We start from the raw sequence: 14,791 nt of genomic DNA on the forward strand, positions 1-14,791 counted from the left end.
AATATTTGGGTGGCTATTTATTAAAACATGGCATATCTTTTCAAGCATAGTCCTGAAAACAAGAACTCATGACTTATAAAGAAAAATACAGCACATTTAATTACATTTGGTACAGTGGAGAGAAGACTGAGCTGAGTCAAGAGCTAACGAGCTGTTTATCTGAAACAAAGCATCAACCCCATCGTTAAAGTGAGACTGGAAAAAACATCTTTAAAGCTTATTAGTTGCAAAATTCTAAAACACCAAGTAAATGGTGTTAGGGAAATGTCAGCTCCACACACATTAGGAGTTCCTGGCCAAAGCTATTCAGAAGTGAACAGCTCCCATTCATTTCAAAGACTTGGCAGTCAACCTACCATTCATTTCTTCACCAAAGCCCTTTCCAGAAGTCAAGGCTGTCTTCAAGACACACCATGTTCTCTCTGTATGGACAGAAGGTGATAAAGGTGAAGCAAGAGTTGTCCTGCAGGAAGGGGACCTTTAAGAACATGAAAACTGGAAAACAACCAAGCTATCATTGTGATGCCGTAAGAACCTGTAAGAATCTGTATCTGCTATTGGTGAATTGAGTCCATAGATATTAAGAAATATCAAGACCAATCATTGTTAATTCCTATTTTTTTGTGGTTGTGTGGTAGTGTGTGTGTGTGTGTGTGTGTGTGTGTGTGTGTGTGTGTGTGCATGTGTGTGTGTGTGTGTGTTTCCCTCTTCTTGTTTTGCTTGTGTGAGATTATTTATTTCCTGTATTTTCATGGGTTGGAATTTTCAGTTAACCTCCTTGGGTTGGAATTTTCCTTCTAGTACCTTTTGTAGGTCTGGATTTATGGCTAGAGGTTGTCTAAATTTGACTTTAGCATGGAATATCTTGTTTCCTTTTTTAAAATGTATTTATTTATTCTTTGTGCTTTTCACATCATGTATCTTGATCCTATTTCCCATCTCTTTGCATCTACCCTCCATTCCTCCTCCCTGCCTGCAAGTACAACAGTATTCAAGAGAAAAAAGTGGAGAAAATAACATGAGAAAATTATTTGAAAAAGAGAAGGAACTAAAAATCTCATCATGGAAGCTGCCGTGCAACCCAGCAAGTCGCAAAGTATACCTCTTTGTCCGTACATCTCTACTTACAAGTGTTCATTGCAAAGAGTCTTTTGTCTGGTTTGAGACCTCTGGTCTCTATTACATGTTTGATGCTGGGCCCCCTCTAGGACACTTCCTAGACATCCTACTGGCACTCTGTGTTCTGGAGATCCTACAGCTTTGGGTCTGCAGGTCAGGTCCCTTCACATGCTCCAGCAGCTCCTCCATGTTGAGGCTGACCAAGTCATAGCAATCCGGGATCTGGGCCTGGGCAGCTATAGGATTGGTCCACCAGATAGGAAATGGGGACAGCTCTCCAATGGAATATCTTGTTTTCTCCATCTATAATGATTGGAAGTTTTGCTGGGTATTGTAGTCTCGTCTGGCATCTGTGACCTCTTAGAGTTTGCAGGACATCTATCATGACCTTCTAGCTTTAGAGTCTCTATTGAGAAGTCAGGTGTAATTCTAATAGGTCTGCCTTTATATGTTACTTGATCTTTTTCCTTTGCCATTTTAATATTCTTTCTTTGTTCTATATGGCAAGTGTTTTGATGGTTATGTGGTGAGGGGACTTTCTTTTCCAGTCCAATATATTTGTGGGTCTGTAAGCTTCTAGTGCCTTTATAGGCGTGTTCTTCCTTAGTTTAGAAATTTTTTTTTGCTGGAAATATTTTCTGGTCTTTGAGCTGGGATTCTTTAACATCCATTATTCCTTTTATTCTTAGGTTTGGTCTTTTCATGGTGTCCCAGATTTCCTGAATATTTTGCATTGCCATTCTTTAGATTGAACATTTTCTTTGACCAATGAATCTACTTCTTGTATTGTATCTTCAGTGCCTGAGATTCTCTCATCCATCTCTTGTATTCTGTAGGTGATGCTTGTGTCTGTAGTTGTTACTTCCTTATCTAGATATTCCATTTCCAGAATTCCCTCAAACTGTGTTTTCTTTACTGTTTCTGCTTCAATTTTTAGGCCTTTAAATTTTTATTCATTTCTTTCAACTATTTGTTTTTTCTTGGCTTTCTTTGAGGGATTTATTGATTTCCTCCAATTTTTGCTTATATTTTCCTTTATCTCTTCAAGGAATTTGTTCATTTCCTCTTTAAGGATTTCTATGGTCTTCATAAAGTTTGTTTTAAGATGATTTTTCTTGTGCTTCAGCTATGTTGGAATACCCATGGATTTCTGTAGTAGAGTGACTTCCTATGGTGACACTTGCTCTTCTTGGTTGTGTTCTTACACTGGTATCTAGGCATCTGGGTTTGAGGTGATTATAGGTCTAGGTGTCAATTTCTGAGTTTGTCTTTGTTGGAGAATGTTTTGTTCCTTGGTTTCTGTTTACTCTCTGGTCTTCTGACTAGTGTGGTCTGTAATTGAGTAGATGGTCTCTACCTGAGGTGGAAGCTAGACTTCTGATATTCAAGATGTCTTCTGGTTGTACAGGAAGTTTCAGCTTGAGTTGGGGGCTGGAGTTCTGGCTGTTGGTACATGGTCTCTGGTCCAGCAGGGGTTCCCTTGCCAGAGCGGTGGTTCTGGTGGTGGGAATGGCTCTGGTGGGCTTGAGGCCCACAGCAGAGTTATGGCCTCAGGTTCTGGAAGTGGACATGGCCTCTGATGGGTTAGGGGGACAGCTGTTACAGGAATTCTTTTTATGCTGTAGGCTGTTATCCAATTGAATAGAGTGCTTGCTTGGTCAGAGAGGCATAGTTCACACTTAGCTGACCAGAGTCCTTGGTAGACCCAAGAGGAGAGAAAGAGTGGCCCTGGTGATAAGAAGTGGGGCCAGAAGTTTGTGAGGTCCTTTTGGAGCTGGAAAGCAGTATGGCAGGAGTATTGTGGCCATGGTAAGTGCCTCAGGGTCTTATATTTGTCCTCGATATTCATAATTAATATATGTTAAAAGAAAGCCTTTCAGGGGACTTCTAACAGAATTGTGAGCTTTGAATTCTTCTAAAACATGTGCTGTAGTTAAAAGTCGATAAAATTCACTTCCACTAAGCTGGTGACATCCCTGTTAGTTATCTTTTCATCACTAGACAAAATAACTTGAAGCAAATAACTTAAAGGAAGTAAATGTTTATTTTAGATCATGGTTTTAAAAGTTTCAATTCATGGCAGACCCAATTTTGGGGAAATATATGGTGAAACAAAACATCATGGTGGAGGTAACATGTGGCAGAGAAAGAAATTTATTTGCAAGTAGATGGAAGCAGAAATAAATAAAAAGAAACAAGAGAGGAAAGAAGGGAGGGAGGAAGGAAGAATGAAAGGAAAAGGTGGAAGTTGGGGACAAACCACACCCTTCAGGGCACTATCCCTGCCTCCCCCACACACATATAATGACCATCTCCTCAAACTAGTGCCTATTTCAAAGTGTTTCCTCCATCTTGCAAGTTGTGAAGCCATTAGTAGATTGAGAGTTCACAGGAGTCAATCATGCACCAGGACATCATCTCTGAGCACTGCTACATTAAGTGCCAAGCCTTCAAGCCAGTTTTGTAAAAGATACTTCACATTTAACCTTAATTGTGCAGTAAGAAAGAAGCATAAAGTCAAGATTAGTAGCACGAACATCAGAACAACATGGCATGTATTTAATTGTCACTTGACCTATGTCTGACTGGTGACATTACTTTGACATTTTATGCCTTACTTCCTCTATATGTAAATAGACATTGAAACAGCATCTTTCACATATGGTAGGTTATGGACTAAAAAATGGCATGTGTAAAGAACATAGAGAGTGCCATTATCATGCTATATCTAAAATATTAACTAGAATAAACACTAGCTTCAATTTTTTTTTTTACTATTTTTGAAAGGGCAAATTCAATTGCTCTTAAAATTTTTTGGTGATTAATTTGTTGGACAAAACTCAACCATCATCTGTTACAGATCATCTGGCAAAAAAAAAAAAAAAAAAATCTTCCAGAGACTACAACTAGAATGTGGGGTGTGGGATTCACGCCTTTATTAAGCATGAAGTTTTAAATGCCTTCTATGTCACACATGCTACTCAATTTTATTATTAAAAATAGCCATTTTTTCTTAAGGGCATCTCCATGATATTTGCAAACATGCAGCAGGATAAATTAGATTGTAAAGTGCTGTGCAATAGAAAATATGTGTGGACGTGTGCCTGGGAGCTGGGGGTGACAGCCAGTCATGCCTGCTTGCTGGATCAGAAGGGACTCGGGTATAAGTAAGTTCTAGAAGCCTGTTTCAGAATAACTACAACTTCAGTATCAACAGGCATAAAAAACTGAACTCTGGCCTTTGAAGGCAGGTTGATGACAGAGCTTTGCCTTGTCAACCGACTTAAGACTGCAAGTGAATAGAATAGCACCCAGAAAGCAGAGGCCAGACGATCTTTGTGGTTTCAAGGCCAGCACTAAATCTAGAGTCTCAGCTCTTTCTCGGTTCCCTGAAGCCGAGTGACTTACGCTGCCTAACCTGACTTTCCCACTTCACCTTTCCTCACCAGAGAAAAGGAAATGACAAGAACATTATTCCCAAGATGGACGAATGGAGAAGGCTGTTACAGAAATATTTGAATACCAAAATGTACTGAGATGGCAGAATCCCATCAATGAGCACTTATCTAAAGGATAAATGGAACCGTAGGCAGTCGTAATAGCATCTAGCTTTTTTTCTGTATTTTGTGTTAATGTACAAATCCTCTTTCATCAAGTTTGGCTTGGCAGGTGCATCCCACTCAATATGAAGGCGTGAGGCAGAGGGAAGAGAAGCCAGTCAGTTTGCAAAAGAGAGGAATCTCAAGCTCCTACTCATCTCACAGCCCAAACCTCTCCTGATACACACCACCAGCAGCATGGGGAGGGGGCTGGAGAGTTTAGCCTTCATCTGCAGAGCACTGATGAGTGTCAGACAAGCAGAGAACACAGCACCTTAAAAGGATGCTTCCCTACTTATTACTAACCTCTATGCTATCCTCTATGTATGTAAAAAGAGACAGGGTTTTAACTCAGGGAAGAGCAAATGGGCTGCTCATAAATCCTTTATCTAATGGGTAGCAATATGATTTAGCATTACTACATCTCAGATTCTTCCTGGTGGCTGTAAGTAAAAGTTCACCTTTCAAATTCTGGCAGAAGGAATTTTGATGCATTCCCAAATTCAAGAACTCTGAATTCATTCTGTCAAATGCAAAGACTAGAACTGAAAATGTCAATGATACCTTCAGACTTTCTGCGTGTCTAGATAATATGGGCCCACAGTTTATTTACACAACTATTGAAATAAATCTCTTGGAAGCATGTTTCCTTCTAACATTACACTTCATATTACAAGTTAATTGCCTTTTCAGATTTTACTGAAGTTTTATCTCTCACAATAAGAGCAAATTCAGGGCTATTTAGAACATTTGCTGAATCAGCTTCACAAATCACATTTCCTTGTTTCCACTACAGCTTACATTGGGCTTGACAACTGCAAATTTCCAAGCTAACATATAATATCACAACCCATGCTTTATTTATGGAGAATGTGAGTTTCTAGGTAAGACCACTAGTAGTTTGAAGAGATCTCCATGGTGGTGACCAATTAGATTTCTATACAGTGCTTTTTTCCATAGAGAAACACAATTGCACAGGGCTTAACTGGAATTTCACAGGCTGCAAATTCAGGAGGAGAACACAAGGCCAGCATTAAATGAGGCTGCTGAGTGACCACTTCCCCTGGCAGTGCAGTGATCACCTCTAGCTTTCTACTGTGTAATGCTCACACTCTTAAATAACATAATGAGAAACTGCCACGTAAGACAGACCTCTGCACTCTGGAACCCACATAAACCTATGTAGTAATCTACCTTATCAAGAGCATGCTTTGTCTTATTGTGTCCACCTCTGGTCTGTTAGAACACATAACTTATCCCAGTTGAGTTAGCGTGTGATTTGGTTCTATAGGATGAACATTGGAAGACCTACAAAGGGCTCCCAAGCCAACATAGCATGTTACATAACAAAACCTTTTTTTCTTCTCCCACTTTCAACTAGCCAACTTTAAACTGTAGATTTGAGTCCCCTCTGAAGAAGTCCTTCAGTGGTATATTTAAAGCATTTTTATTGTCCTCCAAATTTCAGACAGCTCATTCCCAGAGGAGTAAGCTCATGTCTGTGATCTCCTCCTGAAGTCTGCTCTCTGCAGTTTCTCCTTCTATTGCCAGGACTTTGATCCTGTCTCCAAACACAGTTTTTTTGTGGCTAACTCAGAAGTTTTCTCTTCAGTTGCTTACACAATTCTCCTGGTTCATGATGATCCTAGGGATTCTGTCTTCTACTTCTCCTGCTTGGCAATAGTCTCTTTGTACTGGAAATGTTTCTTTTCTATAGGCTAACCTCCTAGTGTTAATACAATTTAATCCACAATTCTACTGACGTTTTTGAGCTTTGGCAACTTTTTAACTTGGTTGTGTATGCATTACATCATATAAAAGAGTGTATTTTTATAACTGACACAATCTATTTAGTTAGTAGTACTCAAAGTAAAGTTTATAAGGACCAAGAACTTATGGGTTAGTCATAGTTTAAAAAGTAGTACATACAATTTATAGTCTGTTTTATGTTCTAGCATTCCTTATATAATCAGAAATTAGCTTCCAAATATACATGATATAATAATAATAGGTAACATTTTTTGCATTTTCAGCTTCTCCTCTCTTTCATGTCCCACAAAAGAATGCAAGAGTTTCCCTGCAATATCAAAATATACCAAAGACGAATCTAAATATTTTAGTTACACAGAAAAATTAATAGCAATTTAAAACAGAAATATTTACTTTAAAAATCTCATTGAGGAAAATGATGGACTTTATATGATCCAAGATTTTGTAAGACATTAAACTGGCTGTTTGAAATAAGAGGAAGGGAACTGGTTTTTAAAAGAATGTTATGTTTTATTTTGTTTCATTGAAATGTGTTGCCATTAGGATATATTTACTTGATAATTATTTTTTAATGGACTTTGGACATGTGATGTAGACCCAACTGGTGAGGTCATTCTCTGAAATATTTGATGAAGCTTTCAGAAGCAAACACAGAGTCCGCAGTTTGTGAGGTAGTATGATGCTAGCCTGAGATTGTCAAAGAACATCCATCTCTTCTTAGAAACTGCGATCTGAAAGGAAAAGGAATCTGTAAGAAACAGAGATGAGAAATGAACACAAGAAGTTTTGTTTCAGCATGCCTGACCACTTGCAGGCATTTTATTTATAAAACTCAAGACATTCTATTTATTACTCATGGAAAATAAACAGGTGATTAAGGTTTATCTGTCATTAGGGGAAAACAACAGAAGGAACTAGAAGGACCAAAAATAAAGAAATAAAACAATTAAGTCCATAAAAGGGACACAAAATATAAAAGGACTTTTAAAATGATCATTTCTGGGAAGCATTTGGGAAGTTTCTATGATGATAAAAACAGATCAGATGGTATTTAAACAGAATGGGTACAAGAGCAACAAACAGTTAAATCATTAGCAAACTACAATTCTACTTTAAAAACATCAGTGTGGCTCTGCTTCTTCCTTGGGATGGTTGGCTACATTGGTCCATGAGGGAGAAGGGAGCAGAAGCAGGAAACAGGGTTCAGACAGCTGCGGATACAATGGAGATGGCCCTCCAGGACATGACTTCAGTGAATCAGCTCAGCTTTATTCCAGAGTATGGGAAATATATAGGAGTGAGGAGCCTGGGGACAATTTGCATTAAGTGGCACACTCCTTTCATAAGGCTTCATATGTGACAGCAGGGTCCTATTGCAAAGCTCCTAGCGCAAGTCCTGGTTACCATGTGTGCAGCAAAGTAAAGGCTTTTAGCAGGACACTGTGCCAAGGGCCATGCTAAAAAATAAATCAGACATCCAGGCTTCGAGACAGCTTTCAGATAAGGTCAGTCAGTCCTCCGGGTCCAGGGACGTTCTCCAGATAAGAGCAGGTAGAGATCAGGAAGTCACCCCGGGAAGGTAGTCCCCATATCATCGAGCTTTGTAAAAAGCTGCCAGGTCATGATAGACTGCAACCTCTAACCAGCAAGGCCTTCTTTCCAACACACCAGAATACATTAATATAAAATAAATCAGTACATCCTGCAACCAAAGTGTGTGACATTTTCAGCAATATGGTATTACCATCTATTTATGGTGAAAAAGTAAAAGCAAAGAATTTTCTAAACTGCAGAGCAAGGACAAATAAAGGTGAATTTCCATTGTGTCAGGGCATGCAAGGTATTCAGGGACTGGAGAGGTGGTGAAGTGGTCAGAGGACTTGACGTTGTTGTAGAGGACCTGGGTTCAATTCCAAGCACCCACATGATTGGTGCCCTCTTCTGGCCTTTGTTTTCTATGGGTACCGGGCATGCATATGATTGATATACATGCAGACGGACACAACACCCACACAAAAACAAATTTTTAAAGTGTTTTCAGGAACTAGATGTCTAATCCTTCGAACAATAATTCTCAACCTGTGGGTTACAGCCCCTTTGGCAAACCTCTAGCTCCAAAAATATTTACATTATGACTCATAACAGTAGCAAAATTACAGTTATGAAGTAGTAATGAAATCAGTTTTACAGTTGGGATTCACCACAACATGAGTAACTATATAAAAGGGTTGCAGCATTAGGAAGTTTGAGAACCACTCCCTTAGAAGATAAAAGTAACAACAAAAATGACATGATGGATTTTTTTTCTTTTTTTTTAATGAGGAAACGAAGTTGGGTGAGTATGGAAACAAAGTTAAGTGGGTCTTCAAGTCTTCAGATATAAGTGCAGTCTTCATGCCTCATGAAGGAAGCATAGCCCTACAACAGACAAAGACCACTACAGAAAACTACAGCCAATCAAAATGCAGGGTTCCAGAGCCCAGTCCCAATAGACCAATTTTCAGGACACCCTCTCACCTAATGCTCAGGGAACATCACAGAAGAGGGAAAAATTGTAAGAGAAAGAGGACTGGGGCTTTCTGTGAGATTGTGTCTCCTAGTAGTATCAGAAGCTAGACCCATAAAGTCTCACCAACATGACCACCCAATGTGAGCTGAGCAAGGAGGACACCAATGAACATGCCAAAGTTGATGGCCAAAAGCCCACAAGGCCTTAACCCTACACAAAGGATGATAGGCAAATGAGTAAAGCAAGAAGCAGGAGAGGTGATACTCTCCAGGGAAGAATACCAAATGGTCAACCCTAAAAACATACATACAAGTAGCATTATAATGGCTCAACACATTATAGTTTAAAATACATAAGTATATATGGATACATATATCCATAAAATAATAATTGACCAAGAGAAAGGGCATGAATTTGAAGAAGAACAGGAAAGAAGCATATGGCAGGGTTTGAAGGGAGAAAAGAAATATGGTTCAGTTATAATCTCAAAAATAAACAATTTTTTAAAAGAATAAGAATACAAAGTTGGGTTGATCTGGAGGATAGGGGAGGGGTCAAATATGCTAAAATTGCAATATATAAAATTCTCAAAAAATTCACAAAACTAATTTTAAATGAAAAGGAAGGAAAGAAAAGAAGAAAGAGACAATAAGGAAGGCCAGTAGAGAAGGGAATAGAATGTGAAAAGATATAATAAAATATGAAGCATATATAGCTGATAGCTTTTTTCAGTACTAACTATTAAACCTATAGTTTCATAACAGTGCATATGCTAGATGAAACTCCTACAGTTCAAGATAAAAGCATAAAAGGAATAAGTATAAGAAAAACTTCTAAAATATTCCAATAGTAACATTTAATTAGCTTTTTAGAGTTAAAATAGGCATTAGATTTGTCATCTGAAAATGGAAAAAAAAACACATTTTGTCATTAAAGTACTTCAAACCTTGTACAGGCAGACTAATATTTAAATAGGTAATGAAAAATAAAGATGTTTTCATGTGTACATGATATACAGAAAAGTATTTCCCTTTAAAGACATATTTCTAGAGCTAGTTAACGAAGTGGATGAGAAAGGAAACAAGCGAGCTTATAGTTGAAGTTCCCGAAGAAGCAGATCTTGAAGGAGATGTTGAAGCATGGATTTTTCAATGTGCTCATTTCTCAGGTGCACAATAAAAGGGAAGCAGAGTGGAGAAATGGGGAAGGCAAAGAAGAGGAAAGACAGGACAGAAATAACTACCGGAAGTTACCTTTCCAAATTCATCCTTGCTTGGGATGGAGGTGAACTGGCTGGTGTCTCATGTAATTGTTCAACAAGTCTAGTCTTGAGTCTGGAGAGAAGACACAGTGAAGAAAATCCAGGTTCGGTTTTCAGCACCCACTGGCAGGTTCACAAGTGCCTATAACTCCAGGTTCAAGGGTCCTGACACTTCTAGCTTCTGCAAGCTCCTGTGCACACACGGCATACATGAACTCATGTAGACACACACAAACACACAAAGATAAAAAAAATAAAATCCCAAAAGGTCTAGTGTGAGAAGAAAGTGAAGGAGACATTTATTCAGACTCCAGCATTCACTTGGGCTTGGGAGTTACCGCACTTAACTGTCCTGAATTTCAAGCTTGAAAATGGCTACTATCTCTTTATATAACCAAGAGAGAAGCAAAGAAATTTGAGATGAGAGATTAAGAAAGCCAGAGAAGCCGCTCATAAAATGACTCTGATGTGTGCTCACAAGTCGCCAACCAAAATTAAGCCTTTCCATGGTTCTTACTAAATACGTAGATGGAGAGAGACTGGTTTTTATCAGAGTTGCATAGCTATAGACATTTATATTAGTCTTTTATTAAAGACATAGCAAAGTAGTTCGATCATTTAGCAAAACAAAGCAGTAGGTTGCATGGTCTCCCAGCATGGGCTTTTGATTAGATTTATAGTACAATGCATGAAATCCCTGCTGTGGGACAGGCTTATCTCCAGTTTCAGAACACTTGGTTTCCCTCATGACCACCGTGCCACGGTTGTGCCAGTATGCACATCTTGATTACAGGAGTGTGATGTGTAAAGAGGATTTGAAGGGAAGTAGTGGTGGCCGGATGTTATCAAAACATATATAAATGTAAAAATTTTCAAAAAGTAGAAATGTATTATTTTTAAAGGATATGGCAATATTCTGCATGGCTGGAATGTTCTTTGAAAAAGCAACTGTAGAAGAGTATTAACAGACAACTGTGCACCTTTATCAGAAAACTGTTGTACTTATTTTAGAAACCACTAAGTTAAAGTTCTCTCCTTGACTTCTTAAATTCCACACTAGTAAAAGAGGGATAGTACATGTTATGACCCTAGATAAACAATTAGAGTAAGCTGCACTTTCACAGAGAAGGCTAAGCTGGAGGCTCTGCTTCTTAATGCATCTTCCACACAGCTCCTACGTGTTCCCATCACTACAGTTTTTTGAATAGCCTCTTATGTATGGTAACATCACATTTCTCAATCTCCAAAGAAGGCTTTTTTGATCTTTATTGTTTCTCACAGTTTTCTGGGCTGTCAGAGATCTCAGCTATCCGAACATCTGGAAAGGAAACCTTCATTACCAGTCATGATTGTCACTGGGAGTCGCTAGCTCATGAGCATCTCTGCTGTTGTTGAGAAACTGTACCATCTGGGCCTAAGGAAACAGAAGTGAAAACAGAGCATCCAAACACTCTTGGCAGAGCTCCCCAGGGCATGCCCATGTCTTATTTCATCTGGGCACCTCTTTTACCTTTCGAGATGCTGAGTGATTTTGGTTTTTTTTTTTTAATTGCATATTACAGAACTGCTACTGACACAAACTAGGTACCAATGTTCTTTCAAGATATTCAACTTTATATGAACTGCAGTTGTAAACATAAATCTTCACTTTTAAAAAGAATATGTTTCTTTTTTGTGTCTAGTCTTGTTTTTGCTTGAATTAAGTCAAACAATTTAGGAATTTCATCCTTTCTTTTGGGTGTCACACAGAAAATAAAGAATCTAATTTATGAAGCTTTATACCTCTGCATCTCTAATTTGGGCTTCTATAGTACACAAATACAAAGAGACAAACTTGTTTTACTTAGTGTGTGTGTGTGTGTGTGTGTGTGTGTGTGTGTGTGTGTGTGTGTGTAGAGGCCAGAGGTCAACATGAGGTGTCTTCTTTAACTGTTTCTCTAGTTATTGAGAGATTGTTTTTCATTAAACCCAGAGTCAGAAATCAAGCTCTGGAGATCCACTTGTGTTTGTTCCTAGTTCTGGGTTTATAAACACATGCTGTGTTGCTTGACTCTTCACTGCTCTGTCTGGCCCTTTATGAAGGTGCTGGGCTCAAACTCAGGCCCTCTTGATCACATGGCAAGCATTTTGATAACTAAGCCATCTCCCTACCCTTACTCACTTTATTTTTATGTCTCTTTGCCCTGAAGGTTTTCCAGGACAACATACAGAAGATATTTAATTCCTTTAAGTGAGTAACTAGAAATTCTCTAGAGTGTTGACTAGGCTTTTGTGGGAATTGTTTAAATGTAAACCAAGTTTTCTACTTAGAAATTTGGGTCAGTAAATGAAATTGGAAATTGATGATTCCACGTTTTTTTTTTGTTTTTTTTTTTTTAATTGAGCTAAATGAATTTCTAGCAATTTGAAAAACCTTTTTCGACATGGATTTGATTGGAACAAGAGTGGGGAGACTGTAAATAAGGTTCCTATGAGATGGGGGTCATTACTAGAGAACTTGACTCTTGTCTCTTTTTCATATTAGCTTTTTTTAATGACTTAAATTTAAGTAAACTTTTCAAGACTAAAAATTTAGTTAAACTTCAATGTTATACCAGGCCTAATGGTGCACACCTTTTATGCCAGCAATAGGGAGGCAGACTCAGGAATATCTCTGTGAGTTCAAGACCAGCCTGGTCTACAAAGTGAATCATAGACCAGCAAGGGCCACACAGTGAGATCATGTCTCAAATATTTTTATAAATTATTTATTTTATAACAATAACAAATAAATAAACTCAATTAATAATTAAAATAAAACAATAAAAAATAGCTAACAGATTTGGCAGGTATGGGAGGTGTAAGGACCAGTATTCACTCAGGACAAGACAAGACCAAGTTCTCAGCACAAAGGAGATTTATTTGCCCCAGAGGGACAGGGGGCAGGGAATAAGAGACAAAGACAAGAGATAGAGGATGAGGGAGAAAGAGAAGGGAAGAAGTGAGTGTGGGAAGGGGCTCTTGTTAGGTGGGGGGGGGGTGCAAAGGACTGCCTCTGAATAGAGAGGAGACAGACATGGCCCACAGGCAAATGGTGGTTTATAAAGATAAAGGGGAAACCCAGTGTTAGGATGAAGCATTTAATTTTAATTAAGCATGTTAATTAGGTGATCCAAAGGGGGCTTTGATAGCTGGACTTCAATACTTGCATAGCTGGACCTTGGTAGACAACCTCAGGAAGAAGAAGTTGCTAAATATGGGATCGGATCTTGGGGTGAGCTTTAGGAATGCAATGTAACCAATTTTTTAGCAAGGCAGAGGGAAGAGGCGGGACAAGGCCTGCCAGAGCCGTGTTTGACATCCTTCCTCCTTCAGGAGGGATTGGAGGGAGGATATCAGGGAGGGGCTCGAGGGAGAAAAGGGAAATGAGGTAATTTTATTCCAATTTTTTAAAAAAAATCTACTTTTTAAAATCTCAGGGCTAAAATATGTGTGTATATGTCCCAGAGGCTAATTCACAGCTAACTCATAACAGATTTGCAAAAGTATTGCCTTATTTTGATTTTTTTTAACATGGAACAACTGAGGGACTATATAAAATATACAAATAGACAGACAATCCAAAAGAAGAAACCATTCATTATGTTACTTAAACTGAAGAATTTTTACAACCTTTTAAATAGCATACAGGTTTGGAAGAGCAGATTAGCTGGTCACTGTAGATAGTTATCCCTGCTCAATAACTGATGGCTGTAGGTCAGCATGTTCCACTAGGAATCATCATCTGAGACCATTATACAATTTCAAGGAGGAAGAACCTTCAAGAGGTGTGCACTAGTGGGCGGCCCTTGGTCATCAGGAGTTTGCTCCTTGTTCCTCATTCAAAGAGGAGCTATTTGTTCTTTTATACACTTCTGCCATGATGGGACTCCATTCTCCTCTCCTTCCACCAAAGCAAAAGATAGGAGGATCATCAATATTAACCTTGAAATTACAAAACTGTAAGCTAAGTACACTCCTCTTCTTTATAACTGCCCTGCCTTAGGCACTTCATAATAGAAAGAAGGCTTAATATTATTATGACTACATGGTCTTTAGAGCTAGTTCAATAACTAGACACATATTTGATGAGCTCCAATCTTTATCATTCTTGTGTGTGTGTGTGTGTGTGTGTGTGTGTGTGTGTGTGTGTGTGTAACAGGAGCTGATGTGGGGTTTCTTTAGCAACCACTCTCACTTGGTTTAATACAGAGTCCCCACTCTTTGACCCTGGCAGAGCTCGAATTCACAGAGGTCTACCTGCTTCTGCTTCCTAAGAGGAGGATTGAAGGCATGCATGATCATGATTAACTCCATCTTAGTTTTCGAAGCAGGTTCTCTCAGTGATTCTGCTAGCCTGGCTAGTCTAGCCTGGGATCATATGCCTACAGTGCCAGCCCTGTCTTTCTACATTGGTGTTGGAGAATGAACTCAGGTTCTCATGCTTATCTGACAAACACTTTACCAACTGAGCTATCACCCCAGTTTCCTACTGTATCTTTTACTGAAAACCTC

The sequence above is a fragment of the Onychomys torridus genome, chromosome 14 (genome assembly GCF_903995425.1).
Source record: "Onychomys torridus chromosome 14, mOncTor1.1, whole genome shotgun sequence".
Taxonomy (NCBI): domain Eukaryota; kingdom Metazoa; phylum Chordata; class Mammalia; order Rodentia; family Cricetidae; genus Onychomys; species Onychomys torridus.